Source organism: Pinus tabuliformis, chromosome 3_1 (assembly GCF_031772625.1).
Source record: "Pinus tabuliformis cultivar Carrire ecotype Pingquan chromosome 3_1, CPIR1, whole genome shotgun sequence".
NCBI classification, from domain to species: domain Eukaryota; kingdom Viridiplantae; phylum Streptophyta; class Pinopsida; order Pinales; family Pinaceae; genus Pinus; species Pinus tabuliformis.
Window position 1 is genome coordinate 456,142,076 of NC_142301.1, and position 18,091 is coordinate 456,160,166.

The 18,091-nt window shown below is 35.7% G+C and overlaps 1 pseudogene; it reads right to left on the reverse strand.

Moving 5' to 3' along the window:
- Window positions 1-1,160: 1,160 nt before the first annotated feature.
- On the reverse strand, window positions 1,161-15,602 carry LOC149187711 (putative ribose-5-phosphate isomerase 3, chloroplastic pseudogene; annotated as a pseudogene).
- Window positions 15,603-18,091: the final 2,489 nt, after the last annotated feature.

Genomic DNA, 18,091 nt, shown 5'->3' on the forward strand with positions numbered 1-18,091 from the left:
ACCATGAACACCACTAATCCAGTAAGGAATACCACTATGCTAAACCCTCCCAAAGACTACTATGCTAAAATATCAAGCCAATAATATTATCTGTTAGTTATCCTTGAAAGTATAATGGTCACTAATGTACATAAAAAGGAAAACAATGAGAATTTTTAATAATGAATCTCAATCCATTTACTGCCCATTTTTACCATTTAAATCCTGGAATGAGAGCAGGAGAAGATAGCACAACAACACCAGTTGATAATTCACCTAAGAACCTATTGCAAGGGCATAAGCACTAACATAGCATGGGAGAAACTGTTGCAACAGAAATATGATAATGGGATCTGTAGATTTCACCTCATAATGAAGTCCTCTACTACTGCATATAAGCAGTTCATCTCCAACATGTATTTCAAGTTTGTCAAGTGGTAATGCATATACTCCTAGACAAGCTCACAACCTTCTAACCTGCTAGCGTGTGCATTTTTTTAACAATACAATAAAGAATGTTGCATGTGTCAGAATTCTCAAAAACGAGTTACATTTGGGGAAAATTGTTTATACGGTGTTTATTTAGGGATTATAATTTTATGAAGTGTCATTAATCTGTGTATTATCTAGCCTCTGCCATGCATGAATTTGGGGGCACTGTCAGCACTTCCTCAGGTAAGTATGTCTCCTCTCCCAACCTTGAATGCTCAAGGATTTCCCTCTAAAAATCCAAGCTTGATTCAAAGAACATATTAGTAAAACTTGAGCAATGCATAAAAAATTCTCTAGTTCATTTTCTCTCACCATTAGGCTCATAGCATGCAAAATCTACAAGGTAAACTAGCCTCGACCTAGTCATAAACTACAATGTTATCACAAAGACAAAAAAAATGTGGAACATATAATTACAGTCACTCGATTATAATGGATATGGTGCCATAAATCAAATAGATCTTATAAGTTACAAAAAAATCTACGCTCTCACATGTAAATAGATCCTACGCTCATATTTGACCAAGATACTCATGTTCGCACACTGAATGAGAAGAAACAATCCCAATCAGCGTAGATCTCTAGGACTCGACCCTAAAAGAGAATTAATTGACAGAAATATGTGGATCTGCGACCTCTTTGTTGGAAGTACCGGACATCGAAAGTCATCATGGTAACCCAAAAATTTATCACTTGGTATTGACCCTAACACCTTCCACCCCAATAATGATTACAATCACGACCATGTCCAAGAAGAGCCTGTGCTCGAATATGCCCTCAAATATTTGATTAGAGTCTTGAAATACAAATCCACATTGTAATTGGGGTTATTCATAACGTACAACTTGTCACCGTCCATCCTGAGCTTCACCTCGTAGCCCTCAGTCTGAAAGAGGGATTGGAGCGTCGAAGCATTGTACTTCCAGCAGAAGGGAACCATCTCCACAGGCATTTCTAGGTTGTTGCGACCGAGCCCATTGACGAGCTTTGATTCATCGTTAATGACCACGACCATGGCAAAGGCAGCCTCCACCATCTTCTCTCGGAGCAACGCCACCGAGGCCGTAGGTGAGATTGAGCTCTGGGTCGACTTCGTCAGCACCATTGATGGCGAGATCAATGTTGGGTTAATCATCAAGCTCCTCAAGTAGAGTGGGATTCTCAAAGATGTGGCTTGCTCAACAACATTTGAGGAATTATGTGCAACATGAAAAATGGTGCAAAAAAGAACCTAAGAAACTAATCTAAACTAACTGTTAGGTTTTTTCTTATCTTAACTATTCATCCAACAGTTTGGAACTTTTCAATCATATAACATTTGATTGAATGGTTCAGACAAGTACACGGTGGCAATTAGGGGAGTTGATTCCAGAGGGGAACGCCTTACGGCATAATAAATTAAAATAAAATAATTTTTTTGTGAAATTAGTTATGGTTTTTGGGCATATGGTATTGATAAGTCATAGTATTGTCGTATGGTATTGTAACACAACCTATTTGCAAGTTAATAATATACATGGTTAAGAATCTTGTCATATTGTTATAAAATATTTTGATTGTGAAATAAGTTATGAGTTTTTTGCATGTGATATTGATAACTCATGGTATTGACCCATGGTATTGTAACAAATCCTATTTACAAGTTAATAATATTCATGGTAAAGTGGGAGTGAATATCCATAGTTAAGAATATCTTAATACTATTATAAAATATTTTAATTGTGGAATAAGTTATATGTTATGGGCATGTTGTATTCATAAGTCATGATATTATCCCATGGTATTGTCACAAAGTATATTCACAAGTTAATAATATCCATGGTAAAGTGGAAGTGAATATCCATGGTTAAGAATAGTTTCATACTGATATAAAATATTTTGATTGTGAAATAAGTTATGTATTTTGGTAATGTGGTATTGATAAGCCATGGTATTGGCCCATGGTATTGTAACGAAGCCCATTTTTAACAAGTTAATAATATTCACGGTAAAGTGGGGATGACTATTCATGATTAAGAATTTGTGTTGTTATAAAATATTTTGGTTGTGAAATACGGGATTGTTACAAATCATATTCAAAGGTTAATAACAAAATCAAAATAAAACAAATTTAATTTATTATTTCTATTACTTCAAATTTTTATTATTAATTGAGCCAACATTTAAATGTTTACACTCATCCTAGATACTAGGTTAATATTACTTTTAAATTTTTACTTATTACTTTTAGCTTCTTGTTTACACTCATCACGATATCACTTTTAACTTCTTCTTTTTTTCTTATCTTTTCTTTTTTTCATAATTTGGCAGACATTTAAAATTGTTTACATACATATTCAATATCTAAACATCTAACCAACATCTAACCTATGCCATAATTATATGTGAGTACATCTAATTCAATGTCCTTTTTTCCCTCCCATTTTTCCATTATTGTAGCTTCCAACATTTCCACTACTTTCGCATTATAATTTAAATATTTCCCAAAAATAAAAAACCCAAAAATTGGCTATGGTTATAAAAGATATCTCATGACAACCCAACAATGGTAACATTGGGTTGTGCTTCAATGCAATCTTAAAATTGATCTTGAGCGAGTTAAGGGGAGGATATTTCCAAGATTAGATGGTGGGAGACTTCAATTATTTCAATTGTTGGTTAACCTAATTTTCATAAGAGTAATACTTATTATTAGAAATAATATTATGAGGAAAGCATGTTTCTTTGATTAAAGGACTTGTTTATTCATTTTATTCCTTCCCCAAACATATTTTAAAAAACACGATTTTCCTTTGAAGATAAACATATTTCTTGATTTTAATTAAAAAACATAATGAGGTTGGAGTAAACATCCTCAAAAAATTATAGAGAAGAGCATTTTCATAAAATACCATTTCATATATTTCAAAATATGTCTCTTTAAGCCCACAATACTTATTTATCTTTTATGAATTCACATAGAAGGAAAATATTCAAGTTTTCCACTCGTTATGACATATGGATACTTGAAAGAATGCCTCTTACATGTGAGTATTTAGAGTATTAATGTATTAGTGTGTTTGCATAAATTTGATATAATAAATTATTTTTAAATGATGAGGAAGAAAACTAAAAATGGGGATAGAAAGATAACTGAGGAGGAGAATTTGATGGAAGGCATTGAAATATTAATCAACATCGTTATGGTAACACAATTTATTGTTATGGTAACGTATCCTTGTATGCGACGGGACCCAATTAAAATTTGAGAATGAAAGACACGAGATCAATATAAATACTTTTCCAGCTTGGTTTTTATCACTATTAATTTAACTTTATGTATGAATGTTTCTTAAAAATTCACTAAAATATGGAACATTTGGTATCCTGGCTCCATGGTTTTTATCTATGGTAGGTATCAAGTGATTTAAAAGAGAATATGTGTTATTTTTATGATATTCATGTGTAAGTCAAGATCACATGCATGGAATATTAAAATGTACATCTTGAAATTCTTTTATAGTACTCTTCTACACATTTTTATGGTTGCAAGAAAAAAATAACAACAAATTAAAATTATGAGGATTAAGATGTAATTTATTTTGATGTCATTTACAAATTTATGTTTTATTGATTCCATGTATTTGAGGAAGGAAAACATGTGTTTGAAATGTTTTAGTGAAGGAAATTAAAATAATGGATTGAAATCCTTGAAATAAAATGTTGTGTAATATAGTGAATGTGAAAAACATTGAGTTTCAATGACATGATAGAAATATATTGAGGCGTTATTAAGTATTGGTTGCATGTTTTTCTTCTCATTTTATCTCCTTTAATATATTTATGATGTGTAGCTTCATAAATTTCAATAAGTCCAAGGCCTTTTAGCAGCATGTTTTTTAATTGTACGGAGAACGGCTCTCTAGCCCAATATGATAAAGATTCTCTAGCTGAGTATGGTAAAGATGTTGTAATGCAATGTAAACATTTTAACTCCATCAAAATAAAATAAAAATAAAATAAATGTATAAAAATAAAATAATAGTAAAAACAAAAATGACCCACGATATTCATGTGGAGGATAGCTTATTTAAAGGGGGGAATTAAGCCAAATTAGACACTTCTTTATTTGGGATATACCAAGCACCAAGAAGGATCACATCACTTAAGATGTAGACCTATTTTAGAGTGAAAATAAATTTCTCCCTCGACACTTGGTAGATCTAGAGTTAATATGGATCTAGGTGAGTGATTTAACTTTGTCCATTTCATGATTATCAGGCATGACCACTTTATAAAATAAAGTGATGCATATCTAGCAAGATATGAGAGGTAATAATTTAGTTTCCTTATCTTGATATATTTTAATTTCATCTTAGTGCCATAGGTACAACATCCTACAATACTCCAATTGAGCATGGATGGATAGAAGAAAGTGTGGATGTACTATGGGGGCTTCATCGAGGGAGAAATTACACACCACATTACTTCATATTGGGGGATATAAATTGATTAAAAGATGACATAATATATTGAACATATAATAGGGGGTAAAGGGTTTTTATATTGGCAGGTAGAAAAAATGGGGCTCAAATTTAATGAAAAAATATAAAGGGGTGTAAAAAAATGTTAATGAAAAATTGGATACCTACAACATATACTTAAAATATGGGTTTTTAAATTGGCAAGGTATATTGGGTTCATATTGGTAAGGGGTTAAATAATGTGATTTTTGGAGGTATTTTTCCAATATGTAGTCAAATTAAGGGTATTGATTATTATGTCACAAATGCATGTGTTATGTAAGAGGTTCATTGAATGAAGTGTTGGAAATACTAAGAGGAGGGGTGAATTAATATTTGTTTTACAACTTTTATTTTTATGCTGGTTAATATCACTTGTAAATAGAACACAATATGTATAATAAAAGAACAAATTTATTAATAAGAATAACTAGGACTCCAAACCTATTTTAAAATATGTATACTTACTCTTATAATCACTTTAGGCTCCAAACCTTGATGCTAACTCCAATATTTAGAGAAGGTCCAACCTGCTCTTCCACAAAGCTCCAACCTTATTCTTACAAGGCTCCAACCTCTAGGACTGCAACCCTATCTTCTACAAGCCTCCAACCTGATGGGACCAGCCCGTAACTTCACTTTATTATGTTTAACAATGATATAACAATGCTTTAATCAACAATTGAATGATTAGAAAATAATTTGGGTATAATACATTTATTAGGCGCTAATCATAAGATTTTTCTGGATATTTGTTGGATGGAATTTATTTTGGAATTCAATGATGTTGTGCTAGTTGTACCCACCTCGGTTACTGTTTTCCCACTCTTGGTTATTGCCAAAACCCTTATTTCTTTGTCATTTATTCATTTTCCCTTTGTGTTTTCATTGTGTCGAGGGTATGGATTGGCAGTCAGGGTTTGTGCTGCGACGTATGGGGTTTGACAGTAGGTTCTGCGTGTGCCCAGCTATGGATTCTATTATCTATTGGCGTGATACCTTCGCTTGTTCTTGTGACTTTGTTGCTCGGTTACTTGGGAACAATGTGGAGGTTTTCCTCGTCTGTATAAGAGGGTTACTGTTGTTTCTGTCTGCTCGATTACTATACTTTCCCATGTTCCACTGTTTTCATTTTGTTCTAGTTTTTCTGGTTATTAGCTTTCGTTAATGGATGCATGTTTTTCATTCTACAGGTCACAGTCATGGTGGCCTCCTCAGCTTCACGGTCCTGATAAGGTAAGTTGTCCCTCCATGATTTGCTTACCCTCTTTGTTTTCCTCTGACTCTAACAATGGCTACTCCTTGGTCTTCAGGGTTTCACCATTGGCTGTGGCTCAATTGGGTTTCACTCCTCCCATGCGAATAATCTTCAGGTAAAAATTATTTTCTTAACTGTGCATTCAGTTTTCTTCTTCTTAGGTTATTTCTTGGCTTTACTCTACGTGCAAGTAGCCCATAATACTCCATTGGCTCGCTTGTGCAGGTGGGGGTTCGTTCACCGATGTGGTCGATGGGACTACTATGAGCTTTTGATCCGCTAGGCTCATTCTCTGCTACTGTTGTCGATTTTTTTAATTAGGTGACCTTTGTTAGTTTACTGGGAAAATTCCTAGTTCTCCTCCATTTTCCTTGCTGTTGTGTGACCCAAGATTCAGTTTTGTATATGAACCTTCATTTCTATCTTGAGAAATTGTAATTATGGTCCACCTTTTGATGGTGGCCAACCAAACCCTCACTTCCAGGGTTCTGTTATTTCGTATTAGCCTTTCGTCTATTCTTAACTAGGAATTTCAGGACTATTAAATGTATACAAATATTTTTTTTGGTTATGAAAAAGAATTAATAGGAATTTTTTGTATAATTCATTTACCTCTGTCCTAGTGTCGTTGTTATATGATTGCATACTCGTTCTATTTCGAACTACTCGTACTATTGTGGGATTTTGTTTATTTCGAACTCCGTTGTGATTGTGGCCAGACTCCGTACTGGGAACACTCATTTAATTTCTCTGTTTTCCCTCTATTCTATAGAAAGGAAACAATATGCAATAGATAGGAATGCACAGTATTTACTTAGTTTTCTTACTCAATGACTAGGGGAAAAAGCAAATGAATGTCACGACAAATTGTTACAGATGGATTCAGAAATTTGGATGAAAGAAATTACTCTTTTTATTGTCTTTCTCTTCTCATGTATTGAACCCCTCTAGAATGTATTACATTGGCTTTTATGTTGTGTTTAGACAGTTACTTGAACTGTTCTCAGTTACCATATAGTTACTCTTTGTAGTTACACAATCGATGATCATGCTGGGTTTTCTTATGATGTAGGATTTACAATATTATACTTTTGTTTATGAAGAGACATCTATAAAATGGACTAAGAAAATGACAAAACTGTGTAACTGTTATGACATTATCGTAACTGTATTCTTTCTAATATTCCTTAAATAATAATAATAAAAAAGAACTAGTTTCTAGACACTGATTTATTCATTAAATGTAAATGAAACTAAAAGACATTGAACTTGTCCTCCTTGGCTGAGACCAACACCCGGTCATGATGCCCTTAGCTGGATGCTCCTGCATTAGGCTCCCAGGGTAAGAAAAATTCATGACTCTGGTCCATGAGCTTCTCGACTGAATAACTCGCCTGCTCTATCTGTCTGGCGTTAAGCCACGAACTGTCCTCAATAGGACAGTTCTTCCACTTGACCAGATATTGCAGATACTCTTTCTGCCCAGTTCACTTGGCCACCTGAGTGTCGAGGATCCTCTCAATCTCGAGGGGTTGAGCGTAAGGCATTTGTCGCATCCAAGTATCACTCCCTTCCTGTGTGTCCCGTTTAGGCCATGCGGTACTATCTTCCTTTGGATCAGTAGTGTATGGAAACAGGTTTGCCACATTAAAGATGGATGAGATGCCTATTCCTGGTGGTAACTGCAATTCATAAGCATTTACTGAAAATTTCCAGAGAACTTTGTAGGGGCCTATTTTTTTCTACTTCAACTTCTTATATGCACCTTTAGGAAAATGTTCCTTACACAAATGCGTGAGGACTTCATTCCCCACATTAAACTGCACCTCTCTCCGTTTCAAATATGCTAGTTGCTTATATTTTTTATTGTTGTCCTACAAATTTATTTTCACCTACTAGTGGATATTGTTCATTGCTTTCGTAAAATCTTCCCCATCAGCACTCCGTCTTTCTTGCTATCCTAGATCTTGTAACTCATGCAGTCCATGAGGAAGCATGTCATATAAGATCTGAAAAGGATTGTAACCCGTGCTGCAATTGGGTGAGTCGTTGTAAGAAAACTCCACCTGGGCAAGTACTCGATCCCACATTCGTGAGTTTTCCCCAATCAAACTTCGTAGCAGGTTCCCCAAGCTTCTGTTTACCACCTCTATTTTCCTGTCGATCTGCAGGTGATAAGCAAAGCTGAAACTTAATTGCGTGTCCATATTCTTCCATAAGGTGCACCAGAAGTGCCCTATAAACTTCACGTCCCTGTCAGAGAGAATGGACATAGGTAGACCATGTAGCCTGATGATCTCTGTAAAGAACAAGTGGGCCATGTGAGTGGAATCACTGTTTTTTCTACAAGGGATGAAACGTGCCATCTTTGAAAACTAGTCTACTACTACCATCACTAAACCATAGCCCCGTTGTGTCCTTGGTAGACCCAAGACGAAGTCCAAGCTGATTGAGTCCCACGGTCTAATTAGAATGGGCAATGGTGTGTAGAATCCCATATTTTGACTATGTCATTTTGAGAACTGACACACTTTACATCTGGTCACAAATCTCTGCACATCCCTTCGCATTCTTGGCCAAAAATAAAAATGGCTGAGATGCTCTAATGTTTTTTCTATGCCGAAATGTCTGGTTAAACCTCCACTATGCTTCTCCCGAATGATATTCTCTCTCATTGAGTAATCGGGAATGCATAACTGTCCCCCTCTAAACAATAGCTTCTCCTGCAAATTATAGTCCAACCACGAACTATTGTTTCTTAGAAAAGGATCCTGACAGGCTTCATAAGCCTCTTTGAAATTTGTGTCAATATGATACAAGTATTTCAAATGCTCAAAGCCCATCACTTGTATCGTACTCTCCTACAGGAGCAAGGCTCTTCTGCTCAACACATCTGCCACCTTGTTGGCATGCCCACTGATGTGTTTCAACACAAAGGTGAAACTCTACGAATATTCAATCCACTTAGCATGCTTGTGATTTAGCTTGTGTTGTTGCATCACATATTGTAGTGCAGAATTATTCAAGAATAAAACAAACTCATTCCCCAGCAGATAGTGTCTCCAATGCTTCAGTGCTTGGACAAAATCATAGAATTCCTTGTCATAGGATGAATACTTCTGCCTGCTTTCATTCAACTTCTCCCTGAAAAATGCAACAGGTTTGTCTCTTGGATAAGTACAGCTCCGATGGCCATACTGCTTACATCACAGCAAACCTGAAAAAATCCTTTTAAAATCTAGCAATCTCAGGATCGGTCTTTCTGTGAGCTTCTTCTTTAGTAGCTGAAAACTCCTTTCTGCTACCTCTGTCCAACGAGAAGGCTAAATTTCCTTCTGTATAGTGTCCAACATAGGTGCACAGATTTCCCTGAAATTTCTTATAAATTTATGGTAAAAACTTTCCAGCCCATGAAAACTACGTACCTCAAACAAATTTTTTGTGGATGGCCAGTTGACAATTGCTGCAATCTTCTTTGGGTCCATCTTCAACTCATTTTCTGCATATCAAAAAACCAAGATAAACCAATTCCTTTTGTAGAAAAGTGCATTTTTTCATATTTATCAGCAGCTTATTGTGTTGCAATTTTTCCATAACACTTTGAACATGTCGAAAGTGTTCCTCCCTCGTCTTACTAAAAATTAATATATTATCCAGGTACACTATTAAAAACTTTCCAATGAATTCTTTTAGCATTTCGTTCATCAGTCGCATAAAGGTATTAGGTGCATTACTCAGTCCAAATGGAATTACCAGCCACTCATACAGTCCTTCATTGGTCCTGAAGGTTGTCTTCCACTCATCCCCTTCCCTGATTCGAATCTGATGATGCCCACTCTTTAAATCAATATTCGAGAAGTATGTTACCCTGCTCAAGCAGTCCATCATGTCATCCATCCATAGTAGTGGAAATCTATACCTGACGGTAATCTTTTTGATGGCCCTCAAATCCATGTGCATTCACCATTCTCCCCCTTTCTTGGGAGCGAGAACTATTGGAACTGTGCAAGGGCTCAAAATCTCCCTTATCAGCCCTTTATCTAACAATTCCTGCACCTGCTCTTTGGTATCCTCATTATCTTTGGGGCTCATCTGATATGCTGCATTATTAGGTAGACTTGCTCTGGGTATAAATTCAATATGATGACTTATACTTCTCTTGGGAGGCAATTTATCTGGCAAGTCGTCCACTACTATATCGCTAAATTCCTACAACATCTGCTAAATTTCCGTAGGCAAATCTAACACCTTTGTGTGTAACATCACCGTCTTTGCTCTTCTCACAACAACATAGTTCACTTCACTATCTTCAGTCCGCTTCAAAAACTGTTTTCCGCCCATTAGTAACACTCTCGTCATGCTTGTTTCCACTGTCTCTTATTCCTTGATGGGAATAAGTGTGTGCTTGATCCCATCTTTGACAAACTTATAACATTTTGTCTTCTCGTCATGCGCTACCCTCCTATCATATTGCCATGGCCTTCCTAGCAGTATATGACATACATCCATTGGCATTATATCACAAATAACCTTATCCTTATATCTACCAATATGGAACTCAACTTCGCACTGTTCATCCACCAATAGCTGATGACCTTTCTGTAGCCATGATACCTTGTAAGGAGTGGGGTTCTTCAACCGTTTCAACCCCAACTTCTCTAGCATCTCTGTGGCAACCAAATTATCTGTGCTCCCACTGTTAATAATCAGCTTACAACATTTTCTGTGTGACTTACAAACTATCTAGAACAATTCTTTTCTTTGAGTTTTCAGTTGTGCCTTTGGCTAGTTTCAGCAACACTTTGTTCAAAACTAAGGCTTCCCCCATTTCTGGCACATTTTCTGCTTCCTGGGGAGGTGCCTCTGCTTCCTCTGGTTGTGCAACATACGCACTTCTTTGTATAGCTTGTTCTGCCTCAGGACACTCAAAAGATCTGTGCCCCCACTTGTGGCACCTATAGCACTGATAGTTAGCTCCTCTACCTTGGTCATTTCCTCTTCCTCGCTAATATGGCATGCCACCTCTAGTGTTGTCACCTTTTTCTACTATCCCAGAAGTTTTGGAACTACTGCCTTCTTCACTATTGCCGGCAGTTCGCCCTCTGCCATAAGATTGTCTTCTTCCTCTATCGGTTCCCCGTCCTCTCCTAGAATTTTGTTTTCTGGTGATCTTCTCCTCTGCCTTCATAGCACTCTGGTATGCTTCTTCTATATTTTTCGGGGAAATAATGTTGATTTCATCTAATATTTCTAATCTCAAACCATTTACATACCTTGCTGTTTTGTCAGGGTTGTCCTCTGTATAACCAACTCTTAAATTTACCCCGTAGAATTCTTCAGTGTATTTTCTTACTGTCATCCCTTTCTGTTTCAAATTCTACACTTGCCGATGCAGTGCAATCTGGTAATCCTTGGGTAGAAATATGCCTTTCAACTTGGCCACTATCCTTGGCCATTTCTTCATTGGCACCATGTTCATCCTTCTTCTCTCTGCTTAGACACTGTCCCACCATAGGGCTGTGTGTTATGAAACCAGCTCAAGAAAAGATAGAAAAGATAGATCAATGCCTTATAATTCAGCCTCTTCGAGGGGGCAACCTCCTTTACATTACATAAATGAACAATTCTTGGATGATACAAATGAAAAGACATCCTTTCTATATATAGGAGTCTAAGGGGTCATAACATAATCAAAGCCGACATAACAATAATAATGTAAGGGCACAATAATAATAATAGTGGGCTTACATCAATATAATAAGTGGGTTTTACTAATAACAATAAGGGGTTACACTAGTAGTATAGGGGCCTAACATGCCCCTCTCCTTCAAAAAGCGTTGTCCTCAACGCTTGAGTAGTTCTTGATGCTTCTGTATAAAATTCTTGTCCTCGCATGTTGAATCTTCAGCGGGTAAGTTCTTCCACTTAATGAGATACTCTGAAATTGATCGATTTCGTAGCTATCGGGTTCTTGTTTCTGTCACTGCTCCAGGTTCCAATATGATTTTTCCTTCCTCTTCAATTTCAGGCAATATTATTTGAATTGGGATCTTTTGCAACTTTTGAATAAGTGGCCATACTTCTTCATCATTCTTCCATTCATCTCTTGCTTCGTTTATCCAATCTGGTTGGATAATAAAAATAACACAAAGCAATGCTTCCACATCCTTATCCTTGAAGAGTCTTCCCATTCGGTAAGGTCGCCATTTTTTAAGTGCATGTAGTATTGCCAATATTTCTTTCTCATAAATAGCTTGCTTGAGATGTAGCAGTAAAAATACCCAATCGCCTACATCAAAATATTTTTCACTACGATGTTGATCTACCTGTTGTTTCATTTGATTTTGCATGGAAGTGGCCTTATCCTTTAAAAGTTGGAGAACTTGTTGTTGATGCTTGATGTGGTCTTTCACTTCTTGAACCTTTTTTTTCTTGATATGTCCTTCTATCTCTAGAGTTTGAGGAGTGGTAATTTCTTCCAATCCTTTACAAGATATGATCGGATTCATTTCTTGATGCTCGATGTGATCTTTCACTTCTTGAACATTTTTCTTCTTGATATGTCCTTCTATCTTGATAGTTTGAGGAGTGGTAATTCCGACCAATGAATTAGAAGATATGGTTGGATTCATTTCTTCTTTCTTTATGTGATCTTTCACTTCTTGCACCTTTTCCTTCTTGATATGTCCTTCTATATTGAGAGTTTGAGTAGTGGTCATTCTTGCCAATAGTTTACAAGATATGGTCTGATTCATTTCTTCTTTCTCTAGGGTTGGGTCCTAGCATATATCCTCTTCTTTTGATGTTTCTTGATCCTTTTCTTCCTCCTCTTCATACTCTATGTAAAATAATTTCTTCTTAGCACACTTATGACCTTTAGTGCATTTGCTATCACAATTGTAACAAAACCCTTTTTCTCTTTTTTCTTCCAATTGTTGTGGTGTAACCCTTGTAGGTTGTGGAAGGCTAGGAGAAACAACACTTCCCTCTTTATAGTTGTGAGGGGTAGAGTTCCTTGTTGCCATAATTTTAATTTCCAATATGTCACAAATCCCTTTTACTCTTTCCAATTGTTGTGGTGTTTCTCTAAAGAAGGTGTTTCTCTTTGTATCCTCATAATGTGCTACCATTTCCTCCGTGAGAATTGACCATGTAACAAGTTTTTTACGAGAACAAAGCCCTTTATACCATAAAAATTGAGCCGGTTCTAAATATGAATATGCAATACATACCTTTTGTAACAGTGGTACACCATGTAGATCAAAATATTGCTCCATCTGAAGTATCCAATTTACTAGATCCTTTCCATCAAACTTCTTCATCTTGCTTTTTCTTGATTTTAAGACCTCGATCTTGAAACGACTGTAACTCTGTACTTTTGGATATTTAAGCTATGAAATTGCTACCTGTAGTAGCCCACTGTGTCCTCTTTCCAATGCAACTAGTCTGATCCAAATTGGATTCTCCAAGAAAGAGTTATGCACAATCGCCCAAGATGAATTGATTATAGACCTTTCCAGAAGAGCGAACTTATATGAAGTGCCACATGTCAATTTTTTGACCTTTGGCTCTGAAAAAGATATACAAGAAACTACAGTCCGTCCTCTTTTTGTAACTTCTTACTAAATTTCAATCCAATGCACAGAGAGAAAGTTATGACGATTTTCCCCAGGTCACCTGTTTGGAATGTAATTCAGGAGTCTGCAGAAAGACCAACTTCCTTAGATCATATCTCCGCAAATATCACGCAAAAAGCTCTAAAATTCGGACCCGAGGTTCAGCGCGATTTCTTCTCAAATGGGTTTTTTTTTCAACTTCTGAAACATCACAGAAAAAAAGTTATAGCGAACATTCCACGATGACTTGTTTGGAGCAGCGAAACCCTAGAATCCAAAGCTCTGATACCGAATGTTATGAAACCAGCTCAAGAAAAGATAGAAAAGATAGATCAACGCCTTATAATTCAGCCTCTTCGAGGGGGAAACCTCCTTTACATTACATAAACGAACAGTTCTTGGATGATACAAATGAAAATACCTCCTTTCTATATATAGGAGTCTAAGGGGTCATAACATAATCAGAGCCGACATAACAATAATAATGTAAGGGCACAATAATAATAATAGTGGGCTTACATCAATATAATAAGTGGGTTTTACTAATAACAATAAGGGGTTACACTAGTAGTATAGGGGCCTAACAATGTGTGTCCCTTTAGTTTTGTCATAGAAAACTTAACTCTCTGATCTTCACTGACCTCTTCACAATCAAAATATTTGTCCAGTTCGCTGATCTAGTCCAACAAAACTTCTGTGGAAAAACTGCCATCATAATTTGGAATTTCTGGTTTAGGCTTGCTACTTGCCAATAGGACCGACCTCAACAATCTCATTTCCAGCCCTTCTTCATTCGATCCATCTGTTGTCAATACATCTTCTTCGTCGTTGTCATCTCCTACCTCTGGATCCCTTCTCCTTCCTGCTTCAACTGCCTCCAAACGGACAGTAAGGATCCTTATTTCCTCCCACAATCCTTCATCTACTGCTCTCCGAGCACCTCTTCCATGTATTCGCCTTCCAAATTCCATCTCTCGAGAAAACTCTAAATCCTACTCTGATACCACTATGATGGGACCAGCCCGTAACTTCAATTTATTATGTTTAACAATGATATAACAATGCTTTAATCAACGATTGAATGATTATCAAATAATTTTGGTTTGATACATTTGATTAGGTGCTAATCTTAGGATTGTTCTAGATATTTGTTGGATGGCATTTATGTCAGAATTCAATGATGCTTTACTGGTTGTACCCACCTTGGTTATTGTTTTCCCGCTCTTGGTTATTGCCAAAACCCTTAGTTCTTTGTCATTTCTTCATTTTCCCTTTGTCTTTTCGTTGCACCGAGGGTCTAGACTAGCAATGAGGGTTTGTGTTACGACTATATGTAGTTTGACAGTAGGTTCTGCATGTGCCCAACTATGGACTCTGCTATCTGTTGGCGTGATACCTCTACTTGTTCTTGTGACTTCATTGCCTAGTTACTTGGGCACGGTGTGGAGATTTTCCTCATCTGTATAAGAGGGTTACTATTGTTTTCGTCTACTCAGTTACTATACTTTCCCCTATTCCATTGTTTTCATTTCATATTAGTTTTTTTGGTTATTAGCTTTGGTTAATGGATGCCTGTTCTGCGTTCTACAGTTCATGGTCACGGTTGCCTCCTCAGCTTTGTGATCCTAATAAGGTAAGCTACCCCTCCATGATTTTCTTACCCTCTTCATTTTCCTCTGGCTTTAACAATGGCTGCTCCTTGGTCTTCACAGTTTTACTGTGGGCTGTGGCGCAGTGGGGTTTCACTCCTCCCATGCGAATACTCTTCAGGTATAAATTATTTTTTTAATTGTGTGTTCAGTTTTCTTCTTCTTAGGTTATTTCTTGGCTTTACTCTACGTGCATGTAGCTAACAGTACTCCATTGGCTCGCTTGTGCAGGTGGGGGTTCGTTCACCAGCGTGGTCAATGAAATTGCTACGAACTTTTGCTCCAGTAGGCTCGTTCTCTACTACTGTTGTCAATTTTTTTAATTAGGTGACCTCTGCTAGTTTACTGGGCAAAGTCCCAGTTCTCCTCCATTCGATTTTCCTTTCTGTTGTGCAACCTAGGAATCCGTTTTTTATATGAACATTCTTTGGTATCCTAAGAAATTGTAATTATGGTGCACCTTTTGATGGTGTCCAACCAAACCCTCACTTCTAGGGTTCTATTATTTCGTTTAGTCTTTCCTTTGTTCTTAACTGGGAATTTTAGGACTGTTGAATGTATACAAAAAAAAAAATTGATTATGAAAAAGAATTAACAGGAAATTTTTTTTGTATAATTCGTTTACCTCTGTCTTGGGGTCGTTGTTCTGTGATTTCATACTCGTTCTATTTCGAACTACTCGTACTGTTGTGGGCTTTCATTCATTTGGAACTCCGTTGTGAATGCGGCCAAGCTCCATACTGGGAATGCTCATTTAATTTCTTTGTTTGCTCTGTGTTCAATATAAAGGAAACAAAATGCAATAGATAGGAATGCACAGTATTTACTTAGTTTTCTTACTCAATGACTAGGGGAAAAAGCAAATGAATGTCACAGCAAACTGTTACAGATGGATCCAAAAATTTGGCTGAAAGAAATTACTCTTTTTATTGTCTTTCTCTTCTCATGTATTGAACCCCTCTAGAATGTATTACATTGGCTTTTATGTTGTGTTTAGACAGTTGCTTGAACTGTTCTCAGTTACCATACAATTACTCTTTGTAGTTACACAATCGATGATCATGCTAGGTTTTCTTGTGATGTAGGATTTACAATATTATACTTTTGTTTCTGAACAGACATCTATAAAATGTACTAAGAAAATGACAAAACTACATAACTCCTGTGACACTATCCTAACTGTACTGTTCCTAATATTCCTTAACTAATAATAATAATAATAAACTAGTTTCTAGACACTATTTTATTCATTAAACGTAAATGAAACTAAAAGACATTGAACCTATCCTCCTTGGCTGATACCAACATCCACCCATGATGCCCTTAGCTGGATGCTCCTGCATCACAACCTCTACGGCTCCAACCCTCCACTTTGATTCTTCAATATGGGTACAAATAATGCTTCAAGACTTCTAATATATTCTTCGACAAGTCATGATGATACATTCAAGATCGCCTTCAATACACTAGTACAAAATGGATAATTAATTACTAAAAAAAAGACTAAAATTTTCATATAAATTACCATTTTTCAGTCTGTCACCAATAGTAGATAATTTGTAGTATCTTATAATGCGACCAACTTTTAGTCATTTTTAAATTAGTCATTAATTGGTTGTCTCAAATTTATCGTCTAGAAGTATATTTAGACATAAATTTGGTCATTAATTTAGTCATTAATTGCCACAATTAATGACCAAATATACAATAAAATATATTACTATATGATCACCTGATAAAACAAATTAATGACCAAAGAAATATGACCAAAATGTTGGTCGTGTTATAAGATATTGTAAATTAGCTGCTAATAGTCATATATATGCAAATTTTAGTCATCGTTCCAAACCAATTAATGACCAGAAAAATATGACTAAATTTTGATCGTGTTATAAGATATTGTAAATTAGCTACTAATAGTCGTATATATGAAAAATTTAATTGTCATTTGCAATCACAAATTTTTCATTTTTGGTAGTCATTTATCTTCTTTTGGTAGTTTCATATTCATTATATAAATGACTAATTTAGTAGTTTATATTCATTTCATTTACTTTCATTTATAATCATTATAAATGACTAATTTAGTCATATATTCCTTTTATTTGTGTTCATTATTAATCAATATAAACTACTAATTTAGTAGTTTTAGATTGATTTTATGTGTTCATTATTAATCAACATAAATTAATTTGTATGATTTTGCAACTAAATTTAAAAAATGTAATACAATGTGCATGTTCGTCTAATGTGAAAATGCAAAGTTGCATGTTAATTACAATATTAAACAATATCAAATGTAACTATAAATAATTTCAACCAGAAATTATATTATATGAAATGTTAAAGTATTACAATATTAATTTCCAACTTAATATTGGTTGGACTACAATTTACACATGAAATGATGTTTCATCACTTCAAAACATTATCGTTGTGTTACCAAGGCATTGTAGGTGAATTCATCAACTCTGAAGACTTGAACATCATTTTCTATATGTGTGTCTTATGTGGGATATTGACTCTAATGGTATCACTAGGTCGATTCTCTTCTCTCTCTCTTTTTGCATTTGTTTCTCCATTGTTATTGGTCTC